Consider the following 25,686-nt stretch of genomic DNA (forward strand, 5'->3'; position numbering starts at 1 on the left):
CCAAGCTGACAGGAAAAGATGAATTCACAGACAGCGTCAATCAAAAGTGAGCATGCTGATCTCTTTGCTGCACTTCTTGTACTGCGGTAGTGGAGGAGCTATTGTTGTGTAGCAGTATTACACATTTAAGGAAAAGATTTTAGTAGCAGGACAGGGAAAAAGTCTGATAGGAATGATTTCTTCATCCTCATTCTCGCCTCGCTGCCAGTGTGATGCGCAGTCGGCTTTTCCCGAAGCCTCACCTGTCTATTAGTCACTCAGGATTATACTTCCTGTCAGAAGTGGAATAAATACAGCTGGGGGAAGCGATATGGGAGCGCCAGGAACATGCCGCGGTAGCTCACCCCCTCTTCATTTATTCATCTCAATCATGGGGAAGGCGACAAGAGCAGGAACACCATCACGAAGTTTATTAAAGTGCTGGCCCTGAGGCGCAGAGCAAACAAGAGGGCTTAAAAAATGAATGGCGACGAGGAACACGACAAAAATCAATGTGAGCAGCGTGTGGAATGTGTCGTGCCAGCCTCCGAACTCCCCCTTCCCTTAAAAAAACAAAAAAACAAAAATGAAAAGCCAGTGAATAACTCGCCTCAGTTTACCACCTTTGTCGCATCTCAGCTGTCACGCAATTCTGACGCCGCTCCTTAGAAGAACCTACGCGGGACTATTTACCAATTATTCTTCTCGTTTGTGCACATCACCTGCTGTTAGGCCTCGAGGCTCTTTGACTTTTTTACTCTGGAAATACCTCCACTCAGGGTGATGAGAACCTTTCGAAATATATCTTGTTCCAAGACAACAGTGCCACAATGTTCTGGTTCTCTGCGTGAACCCTTTGAATTCCACTCTGTGCTAAAACTTCATATACTTCGAAGTTTAAGAACTGTTAAGAATATCCTGTACCTAAAACTAAGATCCCTCCGTCGCAGATGAAAACAAAAATCTAATAGCACCATTTTCCTAACTCTGTGCTTCGCTCAAAGTGACCGAGCAGAGCCGATCCGAATTAGCAATTGAATGTGCCTAACATCTGATGACTGGATTCTGAAAGAATGTGGTTTCATCTTGAAGGTACATTCTTTAGAATTGAAGGATGAACATCAAATGACAACATTATTTGTTTGAAAGTAACTACACAGCTTGGGCATCATTGGCTACAAGGATGTGAGGGCCAAGAGTTTGCCAGATGTGTCAGTGGGGTTTTAGGAGTGATGTTGCGGAGGTTTTGGGACTGATCCCAGCAAAAACTCAAACTCTGTAAAAAGCCAATTGTGTCATTGTCTCCTCCTTTCCCATCCTGTCGTCACAAGCTTTCAGCAGCATTAGTCACGCTCATTTTGAAAGTGTGCGATAGCCTGCAGCTCTTTGCAGCCTTTTGAAGTCCAATGGCTTTTTAATGATCGTCCACCTCAGGTGCTGGCACCAATGAAACCAATAATAATATGTTTTAAAAAGACAGAAAATGAAGGAAAAAAACAATTAATAACCATCAGTTATGAATAACGGTAACTTCAGAGCAATAAACTGACTGTGGTGAAGAGTGTTCTTTTTTTTCTCCTTTTCCAGCTTGGACACATTGAGCAGCAGTCGGACTCTCCCTCCTGCTGACCTTCACTTTATTTAATAATTACAGTTATTGTGAAGCTGGAGCCGATTCTGCTGCCCTGAGGAGACCATTAAAGCACATTTCTCAGCTCAGTGCAAACCAAACAGTTCGTGTGCATTAATTAGCTTTCAAAATGGCCTTGGAAGAGCAAAAAAAAAAAAAAAATGGGGGGTGGGGGATTTAAACCATCAGATAGCTTCTCATGTATTATTGCTAGCATTACTCTAGGGCACAGAAGTCATTGGGATAATTAGCATGGGAGTAATGATCCGAGTCAAAACCAGCACCACTACCTGAGCACAGGCGGCTTTGCTCATTGGGACAGATTATTCTTCACGCTCTTTATTCATGCATTCATTTTCTCCATTTTCCCCAACGGCAACATTGACGCCCGCTCTCTCTTGTTTTCGGTACAATACACCAACAGAAAAGCTGGACTATTTGAAGGTGTGATGACTCCATTTGTGAAAATAGTTTTATAAACGTGCATGACAGGAAAACAGCGGTCACTCTCATTTCCCCGATGCACCCAAGTGCTGAAACCATCAGGAGAGCAGCCTATACATCGAAAACACAGCACACCATTAGTGCTTTATAATAAAATGAAAGCACATATGCTATTTCCCCTCAGAGTTCACTTCCGTCTGCCAGCTAAAATGTCTCCACTGGCAATTAATGTGATAAAAGTTTGTTCTAGGAGTGGCGGAATGTGGCGTAATGGACCAAAGTCCGACGGTGTGAAAAAGTGTCATGGTTGACTACTCCTGCCAACAAAGAAGAATTGCCCTAACGTAGAGCAGGTGTTCATACCATTTGGAATAAATGCTTGCCCAAACTTGATTATCATACAATTACACTTACCCTTCATGTACAGCATGATTTATTTTTTTATTTTTATTTTTTGCAAGACTTGCATTTTACTATCTTAATGCAGGGTTAGTTAATGCGGACCTACGATCAATCGAGAAGATTCCTTTAGTAGTCAGCACGGCCGCTTATTTAAACATGCTCGAGGACCTTTTTCGGAAGAATATTGGGCCGTCGTTGTCACCTGTAGGCAGGAAACTGTCACAGCCAAGGGATTAGCTTTTCTGGCCACAAGACAGAGACATGAATCCAGCACGGGAGATTGTCGTCACCCGTAGGACACAGATAGTCCTTGCCACGAAATCCCTGCCACTCCTTTAAAACTTGTGTGCCTCTTTGTACAAGAATATGGGCAGTTGCTGTCACATGTAGAATTTAAAACAAACTGCCACTGCTCCTGTAATGCTGCCATGGACTTCAATACTGTCAATTGTTGTCATCTGCAGGACTACGGTACTGCAAGACAATTCTGCCTACACAAATATTCAATTATTGACCGAATATTGATTTTTTGATTGATTTCTCCAAAATAATGGGCAACTTTTTCCAAAAATATTTTCAAAAAGTTAATAGAGCGCATTATAATTAGTTATGGATAGTAAGTTTCTTTCGGTTTGTCCAGTTAGGGGTTGCCACAGCGTGTCATCTCAGATGAACGCTCATGTTTCTTTGGCACAGTTTTTATGCCGGATGCCCTTCCTGACGCAACCCCTCTTGGGGAGTAGTGGCCCCAGGGAGATACAAACTCTCAACCCCTGGCCTCCATATTTAGTTATGGATGAAAAATAAATAATACAATCACATTGTATAGTCGTACACAGGTACACAGAGCGGTTTAAAAAAAAAAAGTATCCATATACATTTCAACATGATATTCGATGTCTTATGTTACACATTTATATTTATTAAGGTAATGTGCACCCCCAACCTGAACTCTATGACCTCCTCGGGGAGCTGGGATTTTGCGATCATTAGCATAGCATGTTTGTTGCTACTGCACCAAAGATCAGAAAGGACTGCCCGTGAGTTTGTTTTAACTTAAACCAAGACAAAAAATGTCGACTAGTTGTGGAGCTGCTTTTAAAACAAATGTGTCATCTCTCGTGCCGATGACGCCGCCAACGCGGAAATAGAGCCGCTCTCCGAAACAACGATAGCTCGCCTCAATGGCTTCAGGTGGGTATAAAAACAACGTGAGCTCAAACTACGTAATACAAGCGTCATGGCCACATAAAAAAAAACAAAAACGGGAGAGCACACACAATTGAAATGCTCGCTTTTTTAAAAATGTGCCCATTACGGTCGCTTATACGTAGTTTGCGCTCACGATGTTTTGATAGACACCTGACGCCAGAGGAAAGCTCTGGCGTCAGGTGGGCGAGAGGCTGCGCTGCGGAACCAAAACTCTTGGGATTCAAAAAAATGTTTCCCCACAAACGCAATGGATGGCACAGAGGATGACATGCTGTGGGAGCAAAATAGGATCACTGTTCACAAATTCAAGTCACCAAAGGTAGAGGATAAACTGCACTATGCACAAACGTTTTATGCACAATTATTATACAGACTGTAATATGTGTTATCAACAGTATTCATAGAATGTTATGCCTTTATTTATCGCATTTTGCATTTACTTTAATTGGTTGAGGGATTCTGTTCTGACAATTGCAGGGACCAGGACAAGCGTGTCCTGTGGCCTGTCACGAGATTATATTACGGCTACATCAGCACGTGCACAATGATTATTATTATTGATTGTTGTACAGACAGTTTTTTGAAAAACAATAAAGTACAAACCTAATAAAATATAAATACGAATAATTCCTAATTTTCTGAGCATACGGGTAGCAGCAAATTGGTGGTTCGCATTGAACATTAGTAGAAGGGTTTTCCTGATTTTTAGGTCAACTCTGGCGGTGCGCGTTATACTTCAGGACGCATTATACTCGAGAAATTATGATAGATTAGAGATTCGCAAGAAAGTGGACAAGAAGGTGGGGTGATGAGCCACATCCTGCTTCACCCCAGCGAAAAACAAAATACAGTACATCTGATCAAAATTATAATCCTTAAATGACTACAGCGCTTTCATCTTATATGTATAAAATGATGGATTGTTTAATAAATAATGGGATCTTTTTATTTTTTAAATATATATTTCTTTTTTTCACATTAATTTCCTGTTCCCCCACCCCCACCTGCCTTTTTGGGTTGGCCCTGCTCCATACTTATTTTTGCTGATCCACCTCCAAAATTTGCCATTAAAAAAAAAAAAAAACAATTTGCATGTCTGATCGCGCTGACTCATTAAAAATTCTTAGCACCTCGCAAAATCTCACCCCTGCTTCGTCTCTCTCCCTCTCTCTACTGGCAGGAGGGAAGATACGGAGCGAGAGTAAAGTACATATGGAGGGCATTGGACTGAGTGTGTGAGAGTGCATGCTCTGTACAGCAAGGGGAGCTAAATGAGTGCCCGAGGGAGACCACCCTGCGAGAGTAGGAGGACAGGCTGTGGAAAAGTAAGATTAATGATGCTTTGGAAAATGAGTGCTCCTGCTGGCCCCGGCTGGAATGACAGCGGGAGTTAGGGATGCGTCTCCCGTTAAACAAGATCCGATGTTTGGATCCAAGGCAGACTGACTCTCGACAATGTCTGAGGAGTTTTTAGGCAAGCAGATGACCCCCCCGAGGACCTTTCCCGCCTCTGCTTGTCTAGTCTGACTGGATACTAGAAGACATTTTGTCACATTTTACGAACTACCCCTCCAGCAGACGCAAAACACACTTTTGCTGCACTCACTATCTTATTGGCTGGACTTACACTGCAGATTTAATGCCCAATTACAACTTGATGCCTATAATATATTGAGTTTTCACAGTGTGTATTTTCACGTACATTACAAATTGACACTACTGCTAAACAATATAGCCTTAAAGTAAGATATCTACAATTTTTGTTGAAACAAAAATCAAAAATAAGCAAATGACTGACACCTGCGTTTGAAGTCGAAAGCCCGTTTTCCCAGTAGTTCCATTCCTCTGAATCATTTGCTTCCTTGCGTGACGATCTCACTGATCGATTCCACTTGCATCGCAAAGTAGGACTGACGTCACACGCAAGGAGTGTATGTCGGATCCAAACTTTTCCAACATGACGCTGTCGAACGCTATACCTCTCCGTTGTTAGCATCACCATTTTGAGTTGTGGAGTATTCTGTTAACTCTGTTGCTGCGCTAATGTGGCGTCCGAGACAGTGACAAACAATTTTGGCCTTTGAGTTACATCACCTAACTCCAGGTAGGACCAATCAACTTACGCATAATAAAGCTCTTACATTAGTGTAATGGAATCATGAAATTGGCATCCTAAAATTCTTATCAATTCCACCATTAACTTCCAATTAAATTTAAAAAAATATATGAATGTTGTTCTTTGTAGAAAATGTGAAAATGAGGTGCTCCCTATTAGTGGGGGAAAAAAAATCTCTTGTCAAAAAAGTACACATACATAAATATGAACTGTGAGAAATTAAAAGTGTGATTGACTGTCATTAGCTTCCACCGGACTGCTTTATTGTCAAATGGAAAAACAATTATTGTGTTCGTGTTGTCTATTTCTTAGTGGGAATTATTTGCTAGTAAAAATCGCAAAAAAATAGTCACTAAGATAGCAACACTTTTGTAAATAACCTCCTCTGTTTGCCACCATGTTTTTAGTGCAGGAGTGCATGTAAGCAAGGACATGCAGAAACTGCCCTAAACTATAAACTTAATTAATCATCCAGACCCACACTAAGTGACATATATCCAATCAAAAGTAAATGTTAAAAAATTCCAAGAAATCATTTGATGTTCCCCAAAATGACTTCTCGTAGGTTTTGCGTGTGATCTCAGGGGCCTTCAGCCGGTTTATTCAAATTATACAGTAAATTATGGATGAAGAAAGGAACTGTGCATCTCTTTTCGTGCACCCAGTTTACAGCTACAGACATTTAATAATAAACAGGATGGATAGCTTGCCTTTTTGCATTCCTGTCAGGAATTACTCTTGATAATGTTTGCCTTTATTGTGTGCGCTAATAGAGAAATTAAATTCCTGCCCCTGGAGTGCACATTAAAGTCTTCCTCTCGCTGCAAGGGGGCTATGGGGGGGTTGATTCGAGAACACTGGCAGAGAGACTGATGTATGGAGGAGATGATGTGAGTCGACAGACGGCCATTATACGAGAAAACAAGCTGATAAATGCTTATTGTATTACACAATGGGAGGGAGTTTATTGAAGTGATGGTCTCATGCTCGCATCCTGGTTCCCCCCCATCCCAAGACAAAACGAGTTGGAATGTTTCCTGGCTCACCCCCACAAAAACGTACTTGATGAGGCTGTGATTCAATAAGCAGGACCCGAGAACGGAGCACGGCTTACGTCTCTTCTCTGTCCGACTGAGACAGACTAGATTCACCTCGCGTGACACTGCTTTGCGCTAACAGCGACTACTCTGTGATAGGGGAGCGCAAAGCTTGAAACTTTTTGTACATTTGGCCCGAGGGCTTAACTGACTGCAGACTATTGCGATCAATGGATCTGCGAGTATGTACTGTACACTGTGTTGTTCCGACAACCCAGAGAACAGCGGGAACCTTCAGTTATCGTGGCGGTGGGATATGTTCCAGACCCACAAGCAATAGGATTGAGAGACTATATGAAAATTCTTTTGGGGGAGGGGGACACGATGCTGCAGCAGAACTACATAGAAGTCACTCCTAAAAGCAAAGAAGAGAAGTACCACGTGTGTAAGTTATTCGTCCTACCGCAAACATGCCAGACAATTTCATTGATTTTCAAATATGGTTTCTTTCGTCACCGGCCATGTCAGATTATCCAGAAAACAAACTCAAATGAGTGTTACACAATGTTGAGGCATTTTCACAGTCAGTTTTTTTTTTTATTTTTCTCTATATTTTTAAGGCAAGGTGACAAGGAGTGTCATGAGGGCAAGTGAGACATAATTACAATATCTTAGAATAAATATTAGAATTCATCTTCAACTGATGAGGGCATCACGGTGGATGTGTTCCCAGTGTGTGAATGTATTTCATCAACATACTCCCACATAACAAAAATATGCTTTTTAGGTTTATTAAAAGGTTGATTAAAGACTCAATTGTCTTCGACATTTGACACACCACAAAGAAGTATTATTAACAATCCTGTCAAATTTGAGAGATGAAATTACAATATTGTACTATAAAATGATGCTTCAAAATCACGAAAAATCAACTCTTCCCTCTCACGTTTACATTCCTACATGTAGCGTAAATACATCTGGTTAAAGCAGCTGCTGGATGAAATACATCCCATAAGGTTGTCACAGCGCTGTCAACAGTCAATCAAAACTGAACATCAGCGTTTACATACAAAAATATGTGTTTCCGGGTTTGAGACTCAGCAGACCGGCAGGCAGTCGCGGCAGCACCAGCAAGCCATGCAATTCAGTACGTACAGTATATAAAGAGTGTTTTCCAGTAATAGTTGGCTATATTCATAATTGCATATGCACCTGTCGTGAAACCAAAGTGCAGAGTCTCTGTCGTTGAACTTTCTAATGCCTTTAGAAATAAATCTCCCAATTCACTCTACAGGGTCTTTTGGCATGACTGAGAGTGAATGGTTGTGGTGGGTCTGGATGGCAAGGAGTCAAGTGTGTACCCAGCCAAGGTGGGATAGGCTCTTGCTCAGGTGCAACCCTCATGAGGTCAAACGCGAATGGATGGATGGATGGATGGATGGATGGATGGATGGATGGATGGGCAATTTTTTGAGAAACTTTAATTTATTGAGGAATTTACATTCAGTGGATCCTTTGTTTTAATACACAAAATGCACTAATGTGCATTATATGTTGTTACTGTACTCCATGAGAACCAAAGTGTGTTCTAAAATATTTCAGATTAGGACGTCAAAGCAATTGCTTATCTAAAAAGTCTACCTTGGAGACTACTTTGCGCATTTAATCTCCAGAACTTGTACAAAATTGCATGTTTTTGTCACTTTTCCATTACACAACAGTGAACTGTCCCTAAAAAGGTAATAAGAAGCAACCGAAAGTTTATTAGCAGCCTCCAAGGTGGAGCCAAAGCGGGGTCTGCAATCATGTGATGCTGCACAGAACTGCAAAATGGCTTCATTCTGTTCAAGACGCGAGGACAAAGTCACCGGTGGCCTCTGAGTAATGAGTAGCAGGGGACAGACGGGCCACTTAATGGGCGTGGGCTTGACAATGTTAATCTGCTGAAGGCAGGTTGGGAATTCAACCATGATCAGCAAGGGGCAAAGCGGTGACGATGGTTGGAGGGATGGTGTTATCGAGACGGTTTTCCGGAATGAGGGAGAACACCAGGAACGCCCGCAAATGTATTCATGATCAGTTCTGCTCCCGTAGTCTCATTTGACTGACTCAAAATGGTCTTCGCAGCGTTTCATTATCCAGTGAATTATCGCAGGAAAGGCCCAAGACAAAGCCTAAATCTATAAAATGGGCTTTTTATTTCACTGGGGATGCAGTGTGGATGTGTGGAGCCAGACGCATTACCGATACACGCAATAAGTGTCAGGCTGAGCCCATTACCACACTCACACATAAGAGAAAGGAGCCTTTGCTTCATTTGAATTAAACAACAATTTCATTACTGGCTCACCCTTACTCACTACCTGACTGCAAATTGACTCCATTTGATATCTTAGCCCCTGAAAATAGCAAATTGATTCCAGAAAAATGGCACTGTCGACGCCGCTGGGCCCAGCTAGGTCCAAGTAAGGGGACATCTTGATTGCTTTAGACCGCAATCAGCCGCTGCCCGCTATTGGAATTCAGATCCGTTTGGTGGTGGTGCGACGTAGCCTCCGTGCGACTAATTAGAGAGATATTGAACCAAGCCTATTCAAGTCAGTCGTGAGTAAAGCTCAGGTGGGAACCGAGCCCTGCGGTGCTAAGTGATAAACTGATAAAACTATGGAGGCTGGCTTTCTTTACCATTTTTTATTTACAGCACAGTTACTGAGCATTCAGTAACTTGCACACGGAACGTTCCTCCAGGGAGGCTGCTGTGGGGGTGTAAGAACTGCCTATTAAATACTGGGGGCATCCTCACGTGGAAAAAGAGCAGCAAAAATAGGCAGAGTGTATCATTGTCGGTAGCACTTAAAGGTAATTAACAATACTTTAAAAATGACACTAGCTGTTTTGAAACATGTCTATCACGTCGCGGTTGTCTATTGGCATTAAGTCCCGTTCTGAAACAAATTTAGAATTTGGTGACAGATTGTTTATTGGAAAACATAAAAAGTTGCTGCAGTACTTTACAGGGTGTCCCTAAAATCTGTATATATATTGGCAGTTGACGACAACGTGGGCTTACTGTTTCAAGTGTATGAGAATCTTGCGACACCCATGAAAATTTTATTTGTTATTTAAGTGTTCTCACCGTATCATTGTTTGCGCCATTGCGCTGTAGCATGGCTTTTTAAACAATTGTTTTTTATGAGTTTTCACTGCATACAGGGAGGTCCAAATTTAGAGTTGCATGCATGAGTGTAATATTTTGATTTGGGTGAAGTTGGCGGGTTAGTCTACTGGAAGAGATGTAGCATAATTAAGAGGAAGACGAGAGGAAAAGTAGATTGTCAACTGAGCTCCAGTAATAGTTTTCCCACAAAGCAGAGACAATACATGCCAAGAGCATTGTTGTATTGAATTTGTAGGTGTTCCTGCTCTATTAGCAGTTTTTGAAGGTTGATGATTACCAAAACATCGATGCTGAGCTACGCTAGACCAACTATGCCATTTTGCCTTTTGTGTTCACATGAAGCTAGGATACTTTCCTGAGATGAAATTACATGGCGTGGTTGAACATTGTTTTTTTACACTGCAGAATGTTGAATTCTCTTTTGTTTGATGTGTCAGTTCAACATTAAACTTGAATTGGAAGTGACAAAAATGCTTGGGCAGCAGGGATGCTTTTCCTCTTACTAACAAATGCCAAGTAATACTTGAATAAGTGTGTTTTTAATGTATTGAACGCATTTGGGAGGGGTGAAACCATTTCAAAAAGCTTGCATACGGTCTCTATATCACAGATTTTCACCAATTGTAGATGCATAGTACCCCCTGCAATTAAGAGATTTTGCTATATCCAAACTGAATACAATTTTATTAAAAAAATGTATCTATCCATCCATTTTCACTTATCCTCACGATGGTTGCGGGTGTGCTGGAGGTTATCCCAGCTAAATGCGGGGGTAGGAGGCGGACTATACCTTGAACTGGTGGCCAGCCAATCACAGGGCGCATAGAAACAAACAACTATTGGCACTCACGTTCACACCTAGCGGCGATTTAGAGTCTCCAATTACTGTAATGTGTGTTTTTGGGATATGGGAAGAAACTGGAGTGCCCCGAGAAAACCCACCCAGGGGAAGGGAGAACATGCAAACTCCACACAGGCAATACCAAGATTTGAACCCCTGGTCTTCAGAACTGTGAGGCAGATGCGTTAACCAGTCGTCCACTGTGCCACCATTAAAAAAAAATTATTTTCTTTAGTATGTGTTGAGATTTTAGAACGCATGGCATTACTCGCAAGAAAGAACTGGTTGTCCATTTCTACTGGTACTAAACAATGAACTTGGTTTTGATCACAAAAATACAACTTTAAAATAAAAAATTGATTTTTATTCTAGATAAAAACATTCAGCAGCAATCAAATTAATGATTAAGAGAGCAGTTTGGAATCAAGGATCCATGTGCAAGAGTCCTCAGACAGAAATACATTTCAGATTTTCTGGGTGGTTGTAAAATCCCCAATCTTTGCAACTAAATTTTCACAAAAAAAAGAAAAAAAAAAACAATGGAGCCAAATCATCTGGATGCAAGAGCACAAAGCCTCCAGTTTGGCTGGTGTGGCGGCATCTCAGTGGCACACTTGTGCCCCACCGGCACTGGCCTGCGAGAGCAGCTGAGGCTGGGATTAGTCCCCGATTCTTGCGGGGGGTGCATAAATCACGCCAGCGGGCACTAATTCCCATTTTTACCCAGCATTTCACTTCCTGCTCAGCTGAGGGAACGCTGTGATGATGTGCAGTGCGTTAGAGTGTGGGTATAACAACCGCGGGCCAAGCGGCGCATCCAAACAGTTTTAATTAAAGCTGTGAGCAGCGATAAACGGGCCTCGCAACCTCTGTTTTTCACGGCAAATCTTTTGAAATGATCAAAACGGTACATTAATAGTGGATTCTCATTTTGTAAAGGCTGAACCATGGTGTGCAGGTTGCAGTTGCTCTTCTAGCCAAGGATGGAGGGGTTCACTGTTGCTACTCGGGCACCTTGTGAGAAGAAACTCCTACTGCTGATTTATCCGCTCGCTACGTCTGGTCGCTGGCCAATTTGTCTCCTTTCACCCGGTGGAATTCCGCATCTGCCCAGACTTCTTTCAGCCACTCCGCCACCCGCCTCTTGAACTCTGAAATAGTTTATTCTTTAAAGCAAGCTCACCGTGAGTTCCTTATTGCCTCGCTGTGCCTTCATTACTTTCCTGCTGGGCTCAGCATAATTTCACCTTTGGAAAATGGCGACAGGGGCGTGTGCTCGGTGAAAGCAAATAAGCGGGACTGCGAATAAGTCACGACGGCGGTGGCAGCGCCTTGCTGCAAAACAAGGTCTGACAAAAAAAACTTGATGGGGCCCCAAGAGAGGGAGGGTGTTCCGTGCGGCCACGCTGTGCTTTATCATTACACAGCGACGGTGAATTTTAAATGTCTGCGTCTCACGATCAGTCATCTTTCTCGCCGCTCTTCTTGTGTGAATGTAGTCTGATTCATAACTCAGCTTTATCACTGAGGTGCATTCCTCTAAAATTGAATGTCAAGCCCGTATCTTATTTATTGAGCAGGCCAGCAGAGTCAAAGGTGCCGCATATACAGTAAAATGACTCCATGATGGGTCCTTTTGCTGACAAGGCCATTGGCTCTTGTTTGATGTTATTTTCTTTTTTGAATGACTGATATATTAGTGACATTCCCTGTGGGGACCAAATCGACAACCCCCATCCATTAACGTGGTGCCGACGAAGACTGGGCGACAAAATCAAGAAACTCGATGCACAGAGGTGAATCGTAACCGGTAAAGTGCAGCAAAGATTAGCATCGATTAGCTGTCGAAGATTGCACTCGGTAGAGTGATGATGAGTGGCAGCTACCTGGGGCCTTTGGGTGTTGGTCGAAAGTAATAGACTAGAATTGGGCTGAGTAGAACATTGTGAAGGGAACGGTGCAAACTTTTTTGCTTTTACCATCTCAGTTTGGAAGTTGTTCAAAATTGATCAGTTATTTCTCAAAGGCATAACATTGTCAACTGAGTTTTGAGACGTTTGGAGGAGAAGTGAAACCAACAAGATTTTGTTTAGTTTTGCTTAGCTTAGCTATTTTTTGAACCAATTATAATTCTTGCCAACAACAAAGACCAACTCTTCACAAAGGTATGAAGAAGACTTCTATTGCATGTGCAGAAAGACTTGCATCAGGGTGCCTGTATCCCGTTTACATTAATCCTGCTGTACAGTTAAGGTTCAAGGACAGAATGTTAAGCTGTATACTGATCCTGTCTGCTACATAATTACTAAGAATACGATATTGTTTAGCTGAAAGAACAAACAATTCCATAAAGCAAGACGACACACCATGCTAACCTGACTGACAGCATTTGAATTCAGCTACCTCAATCATTCGGTTTAAGGATTTGTTTGGGTTAGCAACCTTTCAAAATGAATAGGACTTGTACCATGTCAAAAAAAAAAAACATCTACATCTGAAAGCATGAAAAAGACTGGATTAAAGCTGAGGCTGTCGATTGAAGATGAGACTTGCATGGACCGTGGCAGAAAGACGCAAATGGTGCTGACTATATACTGTCCATTGGTACAGTCATGGTTCAAGGACGTAGTGTGGGTTTATCTTATCCATGCAAAAAGGTGACAGAAACACCGCTAACCTGCCTGGTGGGATTTGATTTCACCTACAGTACTTCAAACCTTGGGGTTAAAGTGGGTTCAGGTTGACTATCTTTTAAAATTAATACAATTATTGCCGTGTCAAAAAATATATATATATATTTATATACCTGAAAGCATGAAAAAGACTGCATTAAAGTCGCAACTATTGAAATAACACGCGATCCTTCCATGAAACGCACCAGAAAGGAGTACGAGGATGTGAATATAAATACATGAATCCTGTGGTGCAGTCACGGTTATATCTCTCAGAGTGTGGGAGATATAGGCTCCCGTCTGCCAGAATAGCTGAAAATACGACTGCTTAGCCCAAGAAGTATGACCAATCTTGCCTATACAACAAGGAGACACACACAGCTAACCTGCCTGACAGGATTTTAATTCATTTACCTCAACCATTAAGGGCTTGGGTTAGCTGCATTTCAAAATTAAAAGGATCATCGCCAATGTCAAAAGACAACAATATCCGGAAGAATGAAGAAGAGTAGACAAGAGCTGTAACTGTATCGGAAGATCAAGAAAAATCTAGGCGCGGCAGTAATTATATATTTGAATCCTGTGGTACAGTCACGGTTAGAGGACAGAGTGTGAGAGATATACTGATTCCGCCTGCCACAATGGGTGAAAATATGACACAGTTTTTAACTGAAAGGAGGTATGACCAATCATCCCCATTTAGCAAGAAGACATACATCGCTGACCTGTCCAACAGCATTTAGCTTTTGACAAAGACTTCTTTCCCCCTCTCAAACATTTGGCGATTTTTACTCTTTATTTTTACGGTCCATCACGAATGCCCTTTCAGATTTTAAAGAGGGGCCGAATCACACAGAAGGCTGGAAAAATTATGTGCCTCAGTGGGATAAACAAGCCACTGTAGACACTTTTCATCGGCGGCCTTATTAGTTTTGTCAGAAAGTGAAAAAGAGCGCCGACGAGAAGCTTGCTCTTGACACTGTGCAGAATTCGGCCTTCCACGATGGCGCCCTATGACAGGATGTAAGCACAAGGTGGATCCGAACCATCGCGTGGGTGGCAGAGGAAGAAGATGTTGAAGGACGTCGGGACAAAAGTGCAGCACTGATCATCCAAGGTTATCAAATGGACAACCTGACTTATCGCCATCAGGAGAAATAATTTTCCCAGCATCGGCGGGGGTGGGGGTGGTCAAATTTTTTTTGTCAATCTCACATTTTTATGTTTAGCTTGTCGATGTTGAAGTATGTGGAAAACCAGAGTACATACACTGCAGCAGTCCCATTCCAGATGCTCAAATAGACCAACGATGGGTAAACACACTGCGCATTATCCACAGTAAATAGAGGTTTCTTCTTTAGCCCTTTCCAATTAATAAGCTCATAACCTTTGAAAGCACCCCAGAGAGACTAGTATACATTTTAGATCCCCTGTTGAAAAAAAAAAAAAAAGACTTGAGAAGAGCGGCCAGATGTTGTCAAAAGCAAGTCATACGGAAAGTGAAGTTATGAGAGTGTTTTGGGAGGGGAGGGTGTGATTCTGCAAATGTAAGCTCTTTTTTTTAGTTTGGGTTTATTTGATTTCAATGTTAATAAAGGCTCGTTTGTACCTTGGCAACTAATTAAATGTCAGGCTTGCGGTGATGAATGGTGACATAAATGTATAAATAGCGATCTCTTAAACCTAATTAAAACGTCTTGAAGTGTCGAACTTTAAATAAATGCCACTTACGTTGGCTATCTTCCAAATATTGTCTCCCAATGGGAGACAGCATTACCGTCTTCCCCCTACCATCTCCCGCCCCTCACCCTCCCTCTCGCACTGCTCTCAAGGTCAAATAGAGCGCTTCCAATTTTTCCTCACTCAGTGCCATTTTGCATTTTCAGTGCCATCATTTTGACAAGAAGCAGATTTCAGCGTGCCAATCCTATTTGAACCTGTCACCCGCCGCCTGCGTTCTATCTAATGGCAACAGAAGCACGGCGGGCCGATGGGATACCATCGCAATTTGCAAGATGAGCAAGATTCGGGCGTTATTGCCTTACAAGTTGACACAAAAGGCAGCCTGTGTGGCATTGATTTGATCCATTAACAATCACACTCAATCTGGAAAATGATGGAAATCATCCTTTTAGCTTTAGTTGAGCTGGCCCTGTAGCTCCCCTGTCCTTGTTTTATGCTTATTTCTGACTTGAGAAAAGCATATTTGTTACTGTACTTATGCAGATTATTTTAGGTATATGTACTTTACTTGACTATTTTCTGACAACTGGTTACTTTTACTCGTTACGCTTGAAAATAAACATGAACTTTTAACTCCTGTCTTTGTCAAAAAAGGCTTGTTACTCTTTTCAACCTCAGTTGATGACAACATCATAAAAAAACATGCCAACAGATAGGTCAAGTACACTGCTGTTTACATTTTAGAGTGTTATAAGGGCAGGGATATAGGACAGGTACAGCAGAAACATGAAGAATGTACATCTGCGAGTATTAAAGAATGGGAAAAGATTCAGAGAAGCAAAATATTCGACATCCTTATTCAACAGAATTGTTTCCCGTTGATTACACAATTGAATTATTTGTGGAGAATTGTGTCTCGTACCAGCCTAAAAACCAAGAGCTTATGGCGTTCAAAAACTCCCAGTTTTATATAAATGTGTATTTTGTTTTTTTAATAGTTATCATTCAGGAGTTAAATCTTTCCGTCTTCTACTTAAACGTGAAGAGTCAATTCTATGGTCACTGTATCCTCTTTTGTTGTGTTTGACAAACAGTCAGGCTTTGCCATCATCTAATCCAGTGCTGTCAGTGAGTGCAACTGCCATCACCCAAGCACAAACGGAGACTTACCCCCTCCGCCTAGTAGGTCATCTTGTCTGATCATCTTCAAGCCCAATCTTGACAGCTACACCGCTGCCGCTTTCAACTGGCAACTCCATGTCGCCTGTGTACGGAGCACAACGCGTTTGCAGCAAGCCAGAGGAATATTTGCCAAAACCACCATCGGCAACTGCAGACAACATGCAGAGCAGCCGCTACAAAAATAACGGCCATCCGTTCAGTATTACTCACAGAGCGTCGAAATGGAATCGATGCCCTATCTTATTCCACTACGGATGTGACGCGCATAAAACTTAATTAAAACGGTAAAACAAAAGTAAAACAAAATCTACCCTAAATGAAAAGGCAATCATTTCTAGGCTGGGCATGACTAAGTGTGCATTGTTTGCATTACAACCAGCACTGATGTGAAAAGTTAAGCCTTGATAAACTGAGATATCGACTCCATCTCATCTTGGAAACTCCTCAATAGAAAAAAATAAAATGCTGTCTTCTACGACTTACACAGATAAGATGTTCTCCCAGTCTGGCAGTCTACTCTCTGGAGACTGCAGTTTGCTTGTAAACAGAAGAGGTCATCGGCATAACGATAGTATCAGAGTAGAAAAACATTACGGAAGGAAAGATTGTAATTGTTCATCACAATGGTCAACAAAGGAAAAAAATAACTGCCCGCACAGTTGTTCCAGAGGTGACTTTCAAATAGTCTGAATGACTGCAGCGAGCACACAATGGAACAGCTTGCTTAGAAAGTTCACAGGCGTTCTCAAGGTACACGTGCTTAGCAGGTGAACTGTTTTTCTGGAACTTGTTACTTCCTCAAGTGTGGACTCATTAGTCCGAATTAGCCCGAATGAAGTTACAGATACATTCCCAAAGCCTCGCTTTTGGCTGCCTCTCTGTTAGTCTGGCATATCTCACTATATCCTGAAACACTCTGTAACTGCCTTTTTATGATCAAACACAAAAGGCAAATCCACTGTGGAGTAGATTTGGGACTTTAGTAGATGTCTCTCGCCAAGTGATCTTTAAACTCTCGCTGTCAAAGCAAGAACTTGTCAAAGCAAGAACTCATTTTGACACAAAGCAGTACCTTGACCTAGAAGCACCCGTACTCGGGTCTTTTTCAAGTCAAAAGGTGTTGCTTGATTGATTTTTTTATTCCTTCGTATTGAGCGACAACATAAGTTGTAATTGAGCTTCCACTGTCGAGTGAAGAGAAAAAAATACAATAACTGGTCATATTCATTACAGCACCCACTGGGCCACACCCATCAAAGGCACATTTTGCACACAACAGCAATGTTGTTACTAGGTAATTACCTTAAATATATCCTTTTAAATATTCTCTTTTGGGTTTTATTATGTTTTGAAAAGCTATTTTTATCAATTAAAAATGTAATAAAAATTGTGTTTTGGGGGGGATAGAACAGATTTATTGACCTTCAGTTTATTTTAATGGGGAATATCGATTTGAATCACATGTACAAGCTTGGTCAAAAAAAACCCAAATACAACTGGTAAGTCAAGATATCACTGTATGACTCAAGCAAGCCTCAGTTCTGTATCGTTTTGAATGATACATAAAACAGAAACCCCCACCGGTTAATCTAATGAAAAAGAAAATAAATTTTAGAAAATCCAACTAATTAATTGCTAATTGTTTTTCCTATTCAAATACAAACAATACTTGTTGCTATCGCAGGAGCTCTGGATTATTGCCGACGGTCAAAACAAGTCAAGAAGAAGAAAAAGCCCTTTCTCTGCGGACTTTGAAATTTATTACGGCACTACATATTTATTTTGCCGACGTCTAGTTTTTATTGACTTTATAAACAGACATCTATACTTTGTACTCCAAATTCAGCTAACTTAGCATTTTTGTTAGCTTATTCAAAATGCAAGCAAAGTGATGGGAAAAAAAAATTCTTGAAAACTGGCCCAGTTTTTTTTCCTCGCCCATCTCAATACAAGCACCATGCAAGTTATTGAAGGTGAAACTATTGTTTGTCAAAATAGTTATAGTGCTGTATATAATTGATAGTACAAATTAATTTCATTCATACAATGTGTAGTACTTTTTCCACATTGACTGATGCTAAAAAAAAAATGCAAACAACAGAAAAGTGATTTTTTTTTGTGATCAGCAGTCAAAACTCCCACCACCATTAGACAAACCAGCCTCACTTCGACTAAATCACTCGACGCTAACGTTAGCTCTGCTACTCGCTGTAAAATTTTTGCATAAAGGAGAGCTTCAACAGAAGGCTGCAGGAAATATTGTTTTATAAAAAAAAACATCCATAGCAAGAATGACTCAGGGTTATTTGACCGCCATTGTCAGGCATAATTACGTCAATCAAGGCCACCCAGGGGATAATTCTTCTGAAAATTGTGAGAAATTGCAAACAATTCTTACACCATAGCAACCAGCGCACCCTTCTCTTCTTATCTGGTCATGATAATTGCACAGCAATTGAGATAGATACAGCAGCACTCGCCCAGATCGCAGTTTGCTACTTCAATTCTGGCTCTTTCTGTTTTTGTGGGGAGTCTTTCTTTGAATGTTAAACCCCGAGCTAATCGGTACATGAATACAGAAACTGCTTCCCTGAAGACTTTAAAAAAAAAGAGAATGTTATGCGATGATTCTTTTTTCCCCATTTAATGTAATGAGATATTAAGTAGTTTCAAGGCAATTCAGATCATGCACAACATTAAGAGATAAAAAAAAAAAGTTATTCTCTTCTGACTTCTGTAGTAAAAAAAAAAAGTTTGACAAGGTCTTGCGCTTAAGTGACACCAATTGTAATTACTCACCTTGAATTTTCCTGTCATTTTTAAGAACTCAGCATTCATAGTGACGCTCCACTCACATCATTTAGTGTATAGTACAGTGAAGAAAGGTATTTGAACACCCTGCTATATTGCAAGTTCTCCCACTTAGATCATGGAGGGGTCTGAAATGTTCATAGGTGCATGTCCACTGTCACAGAGAGATAATCTAAAAAGAAAAATCCAGAAATCACAATGATGTGATTTTTTTAATGATTTATTTGCGTTACAGCTGCAAATAAGTATTTGAACACCTGACAAAACCAATGTTAATATTTGGTACAGTAGCCTTTCTTTGTAATTAAAGAGGTCAAATGTTTCCTGTACTTGGTTGTTGGTTGGTGTACCAGGTTTGCACACATTGCAGGAGGGATTTTGGCCCACACGTCCACACAGATCTCTAGATCACACAGGTTTCTGGGCTGTTGCTGAGAAACACGGAGTTTCAGCTCCCTCCAAAGATTTCCTATTGGGGTTAGGTCTGGACACTGGTTAGGCCACGTCAGAACCTTGATATGCTTCTTACGGAGCCACTCCTGGCTGTGTGCTACGGGTCATTGTCATATTGAAAGACCCAGCCACGGCCCATCTTCAATGCTCTGACTGAGGGAAAGAGGTTGTTCCCCAAAATCTCGCAATACATGGTCCCAGTCATCCTCTCCATAATACAGTCCAGTCGTCCTGTCCCATGTGGAGAAAAACACCCCAAAGCATGATGCTACCACCCCCATGCTTCACAGTAGGGATGGTGTTCTTGGGATGGAACTCATCATTCGTCTTTCTCCAAACACGGTTAGTGGAATTATGACCAAAAAGTTCAATTTTGGTCTCATCTGACCACAAAACCTTCTCCCATGACTCGTCTGTATCATCCAAATGGTCATTGGGAAACTTAAGATAAGCCTTGACGTGCTGGTTTAAGCAGGGGAACCTTTCGTGCCATACATGATTTCAAACCATGACGTCTTAGTGTATTACCAAGAGTCACCTCGGAAACGGTGGTCCTAGCTCTTTTCAGGTCATTGACCAAGTCCTGTCATGTAGTCCTGGGCTGATTCCTCACCTTTTTCAGGATAATTGAGACCCCACGAGGTGATATCTTGCAAGGGGCTCCACTCCGATTGAGACAGACCGTCATATTTAGCTTCTTCCATTTTCTAATGATTGCTCCAACAGGGGACCTTTTTTCACCAAACTGCTTGGCAATTTCTCCGTAGCCCTTTCCAGCCGTGTGGAGTTGTAGAATTTCGTCTCTGGTGTCTTTAGACAGCTCTTTGGTCTTGGCCATGTAACAAGTTTCAAACGTTGTGATTTCTGGATTTTTCTTTTTAGATTATCTCTCTCACAGTGGACATGCACCTTAGATGAAAATTTCAGACCCCTCCATGATTTCTAAGTGGGAGAACTTGCAAAATAGCAGGGTGTTCAAATATTAATTTTCTTCACTGTATTTTATTTCCTTCTACCATGGCTTAAAAAAATCCAACTTCCATAATTAAATCAACAATTATAGTTGAAATAATTCACTCCAGAGTGAATGATGACCATCTTCTTTTAACTGTCCTGGCAATTTAAATGTAACCCTTTCGCTCCCCTTGCTTCAAAATGTCCCTCCACCCTTCAAACCTTAAATATACTTCAAACTATGACACTCCAAAATGTTATCATTTCAAATGTTCATTCCAGTAAAATTGCTGAAAACGTGTAAAGATGCCAGCACAGATGTCAAATCCAAGGCCTGGGGGTCAGATGCATCCCTCCCACTTCATTTCATGCAAATCGTGCAACAACATTCATGGTCCGTGCTAAAATATGTAGAAAAACTTCTAATTGTCCTTACACCTCACTGTCTATTTTATAACCTATCTTACAACCTATTTTTATTCTCTGGCTTTCAACCCACCTTAAGACTCAGCATTTGTTTTAGTGTTTTTGGTTTTTTTGTTCCGTTTATTTTTTTTTTTTTCAATTATTATTTTTACTTCTTGAAGTGTAATTCTTATCTGTGTACAGGAATATTTTCAACTATGGTTGTATTTAGTTGATTGTCATAGCGTGGAAAAGCCCTGCAAGATAAGATGGTGGCATATATTTTCCCCACTCCGGGTCTTAGGCAAATCTATTTTCATGACACAAACATGCTGTTATGTTTAAGCAAAAGAAAAACAGTTAGTACGCCTTTTTTCAGGTCGTAGAAGTGCTATTTAATAAACAGTTGAGATAGATGTGCTTTCAAAGCAACCAAGGGACCCGTCCACTCCGCTTGGGCGCAGAGACGAGCTTGATTGTTCACGATTTGAGAGCCTTATTTTGTATACTTTTCCTCATTCAAATTTGGCAAGGTTGTTTCATCATTCTCGCTTTAAAAAGACATTCTGTTTGCCTGATTTTCTTTCCTTCAAAATTATATACTGTTATTTTTATTTTGGATATTTTTTATGATAGACCATTGAGAGGTTGCAGATTGACCCACGAACAAGAAACTGACACCGCAGAGGCCAACCCTGCCGCGATGTCGGGTGAGCGCACGAAAGCAAAGGTCCCAGTGTCATTGGGACGCATTCACGGTCGATACGCTTGATCATTCCGGCGCCACCCACCTCGACAGCAGGCAAATTTATTCGCCGTCGTCAACGTGTCTGCGTTTGATGCGCAAACATGTGAGCGTCCTCCGAGAATGGACGATGGGAAAAGACAGACGAGGCAGGAAAATGGATGTGTGTGGACCAACAATTAAACGGCGGCCATTTGTCAACATGAAGTTGGGATGGAGAACGATTTTTCAGATGGGCTCATCTTTATAACGCCAATGTAAAGTCCTCGGTGGGCGTGGTGGTGGGGAAAGGGTGTGGGGGTTAATGCCAAATAATCCCAGCCAGGTGTGCACCCCGCTGGTGGCAGAGAGGTGCCCTTCGCTAATGCATGCGAGAGTGCATGATTGATTTTTCTTTTTTTCCCCCCTCTCTCGCTTTTCGCAGGCATCTTAATGTCGTAATGCATCGCTCTGTCACAGAGAGCCAGCTTGGCGAGCTGCCCTTTCCACAGACTGATCTCTCGCTCGATGGGATAAGACCAGGGTAAATAAATAAAGTAAGGGGAGGCTGGGAGAGGTGGATCAGAGGAGGAGAGGGATGGCCGACAAGCATGATTACACCCCACCATACGCACAAACATGCACATTTATCATTTTATACCAGCAAGCTGTCATAAAATGGCACAGTTTCATCAATGTACTAATACATTGATTAATCCACTTTGATTATAAAATGCATTCCAAGTGCTGTTGATTGAAATTTGTGCTGTGTGGTTCGTCTTAAAGCACCAAAATGTGATACTCGTTTTGATGCCTCAATCTCCACCTCTGAGTTGACTCAAGCTCTGAATGTTAAACTAAACAAGTCGTGATTTCAAACTGAATTTCTCGACGAGGTGTGGGTTTACAACCGCAAAAAAGGGCTTCAATGTACGGTTACAGGCAGTAGTTAGGGTTTCAAGACCAAGTTTTGTCACCGTCTGTCAGCCACGGTCAGTCACGCCCACCTCTGACAGTAAGTCACTCCCACCTATTTAAATCTTTATTGTCGACTCACTCATTGTCAAACTGTTTGACGCTCATCCATGCAAGACACTACACCACCACCCCATGAATCTCACTTCCCCTTCCACCTCTGACCGCGAAGTCTCTCATATCATGTTTGCCTGTTCCTGTCGCTGTTTTCCCAGCTTTGTGCCTCTGACTACGGGTTCTGCTGTAGGACATTTGTTTCCCTGTCCATGGCTGTTCTGTTCTGTTACACAGAGAACAAAGTGCGAAGTTCACCATCCTGCTCTCTGAATTCTGGATTAAGAAAACAATGAATCGTCAGCATTCTAGACCTGCTACCTGCAAATGGACCTTTCTGAGGACAATCTTGAGCTCCGCCCCCTTAGCCATGTCCCACAAGTTTACAAAATGACGATTGAACAAAACAGGTTTGAAGTCGATTCTCTATTGTGTATTACAGATAATATTGGGGTATGTTTTTTTTTTTTTTGCCGAATTCGTCAGACTTGTCCAAGAGAGTTCTCAACTATTTCACACAAGGATATGTACAGAGAATTAAGATTTAGGACGTAGCAGAACGCAATGTCAGAGTTACAACGAAATGTTGGCGATCGATGCAAAAAAGTTTGAAATCCAACAGGATAAAATAGTGCAATCCTACTGCGCATGTAAAGAACGGTGAGTACTTTTTACTTGGAAAGATCTCAAGTAATATCATTGTAGTCTTTATAAGTGAGTGGGTGTATTCATTTGACTTGGCTCGTAATGGAACCCAGTGCTCCGTCTTAAAAGGCGAATAGACATTTCTCTTGCATGACATCGCACATTTATGTACCCCTATCCCGACTCTTCGGCATAAAATATTACACACCTCATTCAGCGGGTCAGTGATACGCTAATAAAGTGAAAGTTGTTCTCCGGCAATGTATAAAGCATTGATAATAATTCTCTTTCACTTACCTTCGAACATACAGCCTTGTGTTTGTTGATATTGTCCACACTTACAGTAGTTGTACGTGCGCTCTTCCGCGAGCCTTAATCCATCGTAGACACTTCGTCAACTGTGTTTTAGGCTTTGGAAAATGAATCGACCAGCCCCCTTGTAACCTAGCAGGATATCTTTCATCAGAATTGCACGTTCCCCAACCCCATCTGAGGACCATTTTATTCATCACATTAACTTTTCCAAGCGCACGCTACTGACAACCAGCATTGCTAGTGGGACAATACGGCATGAGGGGCGTGTCAAGCCAGGGGTTAAGCCATCTGATTGGCTATTATTGTATGAGTGATTGACAGGTCGGAAAGGCCCATTCCATGACTTTGTCCAAACAAAATTGTTTCCAAGTTGTCTGACGGTTCCATGTGCCACACTTGGGTCCTACACCACGCTTGGCCTATGTCAAGTTGGGGCTTTCTGATTAGGGTTTCAAGTTTGGGTTAGGGTTACAAGCAATGCTTCTAGGTTCAAATTAAGGTTTCAAGTCTGGGATGGAGTTTCAAATGGGATTTTTAAGTTTATTTGGGGTTACAAGCAATGATGATAGAAAGTTTCAAACCAGGGTTAGGATTTCAAATTAGGGTTCCAACCCTAATTCAGGGTTTTAAATGTGGTTTCCAACCTGATATGGATTGGGGAGGGGGAAAAAAAATCAGATTGGAGTTCAAGACCACAGTTGGGTTTTAAGCTAAGTTTTCAAATTGTTTAGGTTTTCTTCGGCAGGTTGATAGTGTTGGGTGTAAAATCGGGGTTTCAAATGATGTCCCCTTGTGTGTCCTCCACTAGATGCTAAGTGTTTCCGAGAAGTGGTTGGCAGTAAAACCGCAGGCAGGATGCTTTATACAACAATCTTGAGGTTTTGTCGGCCTTTAATTTTCTCCCCATTTTGGGCATGTCAAGTGCCAGTGGTTGCATAGCAGCCTGGAGCTCTGCTGTGCACCACCAGTAAGGTCTTTTATCTGGGGTGGTTTGAGAGGGGTTGGGGGCGGACACTCCAAGTGCACTCAAATGCTCTTATGCCCACTTTACACCGAGCAACACTTGAAGGTGCCAGCATTTGATGACGGTGAGCAATTTTCATGAATACTCAGATTTAGATGTTTTGATTTTTAAACTATAATTTATCCTGTTCATATGGCACAGATATTTGTATCTGTGTATATTTTGTGATCAGGGGCCAGATTTGATCTGGAGACATGGGAATGGTCATTCATAGAAAAGGTTAAAAGTAATTGTTAAAATATATATACACATTTTTCATTCAGACAAACTATTCATTTTCATTAAAAATATATTTCTTTTTGCATTTATAATTTAAATACAAGTACTTACCAATAAATGTATTTTATACTTTCTTTATATTTTTTTCAATAAATCATGTAACCAATTTAAAATTAATTAAAAAATAATTTGAATGAAGTAACTAATGCCATCAATAAGAGTTAATATAATGTTACAGAACACCAGAGAAGTACCATAATGCTACTTACCCATGTTTGTACGGGCTGTGGTTGTACTGCCTTTGCAACCTATTATTATTATATGTTTAATTCTCTTGCCGTTCATCTGCTTGACAAGAAGGAGCACAGAGGCGAAACTGTGGACCGCTAATATTAGCATCACGTGCTAGTTCAATGCCATGTTCATTTGTGACCAAAAACTGTTTTAACATCATAGAGCTCCTTTTGCATTTGACAATTAATCAACATTTTCAATTTTTCCAGGGCTTAATGACTGGTTGTCTTTTGTTTGAGTCATTAAAATGAAGAAAGCTTTGCTTGACAGTGTCAGACTGCACAGTTCACAGTCAACTGGGGTTGGAGTAAGAACTTTGGGAAGGTCGTCTCAAGTCCTTAATGAGAGGCACCTTCAAACCTTGGAAAGTCATTGGTAATCACATGCTTTATTCTCCTTAAAGTAACTCAATACACACAGAGGGAATTTAACGGGGA

The 25,686-nt window shown here is 41.3% G+C and overlaps 1 long non-coding RNA gene across 1 annotated transcript in view; it reads right to left on the reverse strand.

Annotated features, from left to right (window-relative positions):
- The window catches only part of LOC133495442 (uncharacterized), a 60,780-nt gene that overhangs the window by 25,808 nt on the left and 9,286 nt on the right, over window positions 1-25,686 (reverse strand). The gene's annotated exons all lie outside the window — the stretch shown is intronic.

This window comes from Syngnathoides biaculeatus, chromosome 22 (assembly GCF_019802595.1).
Source record: "Syngnathoides biaculeatus isolate LvHL_M chromosome 22, ASM1980259v1, whole genome shotgun sequence".
NCBI classification, from domain to species: domain Eukaryota; kingdom Metazoa; phylum Chordata; class Actinopteri; order Syngnathiformes; family Syngnathidae; genus Syngnathoides; species Syngnathoides biaculeatus.